Source organism: Grampus griseus, assembly GCF_964374135.1.
Source record: "Grampus griseus genome assembly, chromosome: 3".
NCBI classification, from domain to species: domain Eukaryota; kingdom Metazoa; phylum Chordata; class Mammalia; order Artiodactyla; family Delphinidae; genus Grampus; species Grampus griseus.
In genome coordinates, this window is record NC_139019.1 from 51,644,645 (window position 1) to 51,650,723 (window position 6,079).

Sequence of the window (6,079 nt, forward strand, 5' to 3'; positions counted from 1 at the left end):
AGGTTATTTGAAAGATCATCTATATGGATATTAAAATCACCAAGAATCACAGTATTGCAGGAGAGGGACAGTATTACAACAGTATTGCAGGAGAGGAGCTAAAAATCAAGGAATGAAGGAGCTTGACATAATCCTGCTAGATAACTGCTGCAAGGAGAAATGATCGGTGGTACAGTCTGATGGCATAAGGTTCAATGTTGGGTAACTTTAAGGAGGTGGACAGAGCAATAAAAAACAATGAGGATGTCTATCCCACAACACCAAATGCAAACCAGAATAACCCACCCCCCCAAAATACTTCTTTCATATGAAACTTAAATTTTATATTGCTTAATATATGACTTATCAACAGAGAGCTTTTAAAAACGTAAATAGATATGTCATAGATTGGAGGACTCCATTTTGTAAAGATGTAAATTCCTCCCAAGTTGATCTATTCAATCTTATTTCAAAATTCTAAGAGTTTTTGTGTGTTTTTGTGGCACTTGACAAACTAATTCTAATTCATATGGACGTACAAATGACCAAGAACAGCCAAGACACTCATGAAGATTAAGATGGGAAGACTTGCCTTACCACGTGTTAAACTTATTTAAAAACTATACTAATTATGATAGTGTTCAATCAGCACATAGACAGGCAATTGAACAATGGAACACAATACAAAGCCTTTCTAGAGTCACACATTTACAAACCTATGATATACACTGCTTTTTTTTTTCAGGTATATTTTGGCCCAAACACACCTCCCTCATTCTTTTTAACAAATGCATAGTATTTGTGGGGAAAAATAAGCCTAAATATATGTCTCAATCTTTATACTACTCCTCCATCCCTCAAAAAATCCAAACCATAAAAAAGAACAGGGAGAAAACATTTTTTTGATCTTGGATTAGGAAAGGCCTTTCTAGACAAAACTAAGTAAAATCACTGTATAAAATTTTTAAAATTCCAAATGGACAAAAATATCATTAAAAAGTTAAAATTTAAAACCCCAAAACTTAAGAAATTTGTATATGCTTGGCACCCAAGACCTAATTTCCTTAATGAATAATGAATGCCCACAAATTAATAAGAAAAAACCAACAACCAATCATAAAAGAAAAAAAAGAAAACTAAAAAAGTGATCACTATAAAAGTCAGGCTATTAATTATTGGGTTGGCCAAAAAGTTCCTTTGGTTTTTAAGTAAAAAAAAAGACACATTTTTCACTTTTACCAAGAACTTTATTGAACAACATATTCACCCTTTTGTTCCACTACCTTCTGCCATTTTTCAGGCAACTTCATAATTCCATCTTCCCAAAACTTTTTACCTTTTTGAGCAAAGAACTGTTCTAGGTGCCTTTACAGTCTTCCAGGGAACTGAAATTTTCTCCATTAAGAGAATTTTGTAAAGACCGAAATAAATGGAAATTTGAAGGTGCAATGTCTGGTGAATATGGCAGATGAATCTGAACTTCCCAGCCAAGCTGTAACAGTTTTTGCCTGGTCATCAAAGAAACATACAGTCTTGTGTTATCCTGATGGAAGGTTATGCATTTTCTGTTGACTAATTCCGGACACTTTTTGTTGAGTGCTGCTTTCAGTTGGTCTAATTGGGAGCAGTACTTGCTGGAATTAATTGTTTGGTTTTCCGGAAGGAGCTCATCATAGAGGACTCCCTTCCAATCCCACCAAATACACATCAGCTTCTCTGGATGAAGACCAGCCTTTGGTGTGGTTGGTGGTGGTTCATTTAGCTTGCCCCACCATCTCTTCCGTTCCACATTTTGTACAGTATCCACTTTTCATCACCTGTCACAATTTGTTTTAAAAACAGAACGTTTTCATTATGTGTAAGTAGGGAATCACATGGGGAAATACGGTCAAGAAGGTTTTTTTCGTTTAACTTATGTGGAACCCAAACATTAAAGCAATTAACATAACCAAGCTGGTGCAAATTATTTTCAGCGCTTGATTTGGATATTTTGAGTATGTCATCTATCTCCTGCGTGGTATGATGTTGATTGTTCTCAATGTCTCAATTTGATTGCTATCAACTTCAACTGGTCTACCCGACTATGAAACATCGTCCAGCGAGAAATCTCCAGCATGAAACTTTACAAACCACTTTTGACATGTTCAATCAGTCACATCACCTTCTCCATAAACTGCACAAATCTTTTTCTGTGTTTCAGTTGCGTTTTTACCTTTCTTGAAATAATAAAGCATGATATGCAAAAATGTTGCTTTTTTTCTTCCATCTTCAATATTAAAATGGCTACACAAAAATTCACCAATTTTGTTAAGCTTTTTTTTAAATGCACGTAGATATGACAGCTGTCACAATACAATCTAACAAAATTGTTTCAAAAGACAACTAAGCACTATAGGGCCATCGTAGGGAAAAAAACCAAACAAATCTTTTGGCCAACCCAATACTTTTGGAGGGAGGGAGAAAGGAGATAAAAGGAGATGGGGAGCTCTGACTCGGATGGGTCAAGTGGAGAGACTTCCGAAGTGATTATCAAAATTTTATTTCTTAATCTGCATGGTGATAAAGGTGTTCGCCTTATAACAATTTATAAACTTTATATTTATTTTGTGTGGGGCTTTTCATATCTGTATGGTATTTGCAATAAAAAGGCAAACAATAAAAACAATCTAATAGAAATGAGTAAAGAACACAAATGCGGAATTAAAAAAATTATCTTTTGAATATAGAAAAATGCACTTATCCTTACTCATAAGTCATAAAAATGCAAATTAAACAAAAGTTATTTTTCATTCAGATTAGCAATAATGAAAAAATTAATAAAAAACAATATTGGCAAGAGTGTAGAACAAAAGGCATGCACTGTTTGTAGACCAATCCCTTTGTAGGATAATTAGCAATATCCATCAAAATTTTAAATGCATTTATCTTTTGACCCAGAAATTCTACTCCTAGGAATAATCCTACAGATAGATACATTTGCATAAGTCTACACAGGTATGCTTACTGCAACATTATCTATAAAAAAACTTTATGGGAGTGAACTCTTCAATCAGACTGTCTTGGATTAAATTCTGGCTTCAATACTTACAAGCTGTATGACCTTGGACAAGTCACTTAAACTATCTGTGCCTTGGTTTCCTTATCTGTAAAATGAAGATAATATTACTCTATAGGATTGTTATGACAATTAAATGAGTTAATATACGTAAAGCTCTTAGAACTGTGCCTAGCATATAAAAAACTATATCGGTATTGGCTATTAACATTAATATTAATGTTAATAGCCAATACTGAATGTCAACTAGTAGAAAGCTGGTTAAATAACTTACGCCATATCCAAAAATGTTTACACTAAACATCTTCCTTGCTACACACAAAAGATATAGTTAAGTTCACAAAGCCATAAACAGTCATTAACAATTTTTGACTTTTATGCTTAAAAATATTCTAACATTATATAAATATTTGTTTTAAATATACCTTAATTTAGAAATTAAGTGCAAATTGAACTTTCCCTACTTTGTAGAATACTAACCAATAAAATACATTATCAGCATGCAAAATGTGAAAGTCTGTGTGTGTGTATGTATGTGTATATAGATATTCAACAAGTTAGCTGAATGTGCAGCTCAATGTAGCATTAGAATACAAATAAATAAAATCGCTTAAGGGTTTAAATTTATCCTTTCCCCACAATTTGTATCCTTAAATCTACCTTTCTGTAAACACAACAAGTCAATCTTTTGAGATCCTCAGTTGGTACTACAATTTTGAATCATTTACTAAAGAACAATAGTGCTATATTTAGGGATACTATGGCATACAAACTTAAAAGATCTAATGCCAAGACCTAATACTAATTAAAGAACCTCATACTATCATTGGAAAAAGAGTAATACACATGAAATCAAGTAACAGAAAATACCCATGTAATTCTAAGCTGTATTCATTTATCCAACACATCATCTTAATGTGTGCTGTTTGTCAGACACTATGGCTCTAGCTGTGTAGGTGAAAAAGTCTCTGTCCTCATGGAGCATACATTTTCACTGAAAAGAGACAATATAAACAAATGGACAACTAAATACCTGATACGATTTCAGGTAGTTAGAAGTGCTATGATGTGGTAAATTATACAACAAAGACTGCAAGTGCTTTCAGAATTCACAATAGAAGAGATCAAAGAAATCTACCTGTAAGAACGAATGGCTTAGTACAGTGCTCAGTACACAGTACTAACTCCCTAGAATGATAATGATTAAGGCTAGATTTGCTGTGGAGATGCTCTCAAGGCATTAGAAACAAGATTGGAGGCAAGTATGAGCATGTAAAATTTGTGAGACACAAAAGAAACTGGTCTGATTAGAGCAGAAGACAAAGAAGAAACAAGACTTGCAAGGTAGGACGTGTCAAATAATGGGAACCTTTAAAATTTAGGTAAAAAAACTTTAAGAAGTATTTCCTATGGGCAGTTACTTCCCTGTATCTGGGATCCACCTCAAAGCAAAAGTAAAGAAGAGACTTATCTGGTTTGAAATAGGCAACCAGAAGGCTTTCAGTAGGCTTTTGGAAGCAGTGTTTTAAGGAGGGTATCTGACAAGTTACATTTATTGGATAAAACAGAAGAGATTAAGGTTGTAAATTTTACACATAGATCAACGAAACAGAATAAAGAGACTTGAAATAAGCCCACACATATATGGTCAAATAATTTATGACAAATGAGCCAAGAATATATGATGGGAAAAAGACAGTCTCCTCAATAAATGGTGTTGGGAAAACTGGACAGAATGAAACTGGATCACTGTCTTACACCATACACAAAAATTAACTCCAAATGGTTAAAAGACTTGAATGTAAGACTTAAAACCGCAAGACTTCTAGAAGAAAACATAAGTGGTAAGCTCCTTGACATTGGTCTTGGTAATGATTTTGGGGGTATGGCAAGAAAAGCAAAAATAAACAAGTAGGACTATATCAAACTATAAAGCCTCTGCACAGCAAAGGAAACTATTAAGAAAATGAAAAGGCAACCTATGAATGTGAGAAAATATTTGCAAATCATATATCTGATAGGAGGTTACTACCCAAAATGCATAAAGAACTCATACAACTCAATACCAAAAAGCAATCTTATTTAAAACTGAAAAGATCTAAACAGACATTGTTGCAAAGAAGACATACAGATGGCCAACAGTTATGTGAAAAGGTACTCAAAACCATCAAGTAAATGCAAATCAAAACCACAATGAAATATCACCTCACACCTGTTAGAACGGCAATTATCAAAGATAAGAAAAAACAAGTGTTGGCCAGGATGTGGAAAAAAAGAGGATCCCCTGTTCACTGCTGGTGAAAATGTAAATTGGTGTGGCCACTATGGGAAATTAATGAAGGTTCTTCAAAAAGGTAAAAATAGAACTACCATATGATCCAGCAGTTCCACTTCTGGGTGTTTATCCAAAGAAAACAAAAACACTAATTCAAAAAGAAACATGCAGTCCCATGTTCATTGCAGCATTATTTACAATAGCCAAGATATGGAAACAACCTAAGCGTCCATCAACTGATGAATAAAGAAAGTGTAATACAGACAGATAACAAATGGATAGGTAAATTTTATCCAGCCATAAAAAGGAATGAAATCTTGTCACTTGCAACAATATGGATGGACCTTGGGGGTGTTATGCTAGGTGAAATAAGTCAGACAGAGAAAGACGTACCACATGATCTCACTTATATGGGGGACCTAAAAAAAAAAAAAAAAGCCAAGCTCAGAGATACAGAGAACAGATTGGTGGTTGCCAAAGATGGCAGGGGTGGGGGCGAATGGGTGAAGAGGGTTGAAAGGTACGAACGTAAAATAAGTAAGTCATGGGAATATAATATACAGCATGGTGACTACAGTTAATAATACTGTATTGCATATTTACAAGTTGCTAAGAGAGGAGACATAAAAATTTCTCACCACAGGGGGAAAAAACAATTCTGTAACTATGTATAGTAATGGATGTTAACCAGACTAACTGTGGTGATCGTTTCGCAATATATACAAATATTGAATCATTATGCTGTACACCTAAAACTAATATAACATATG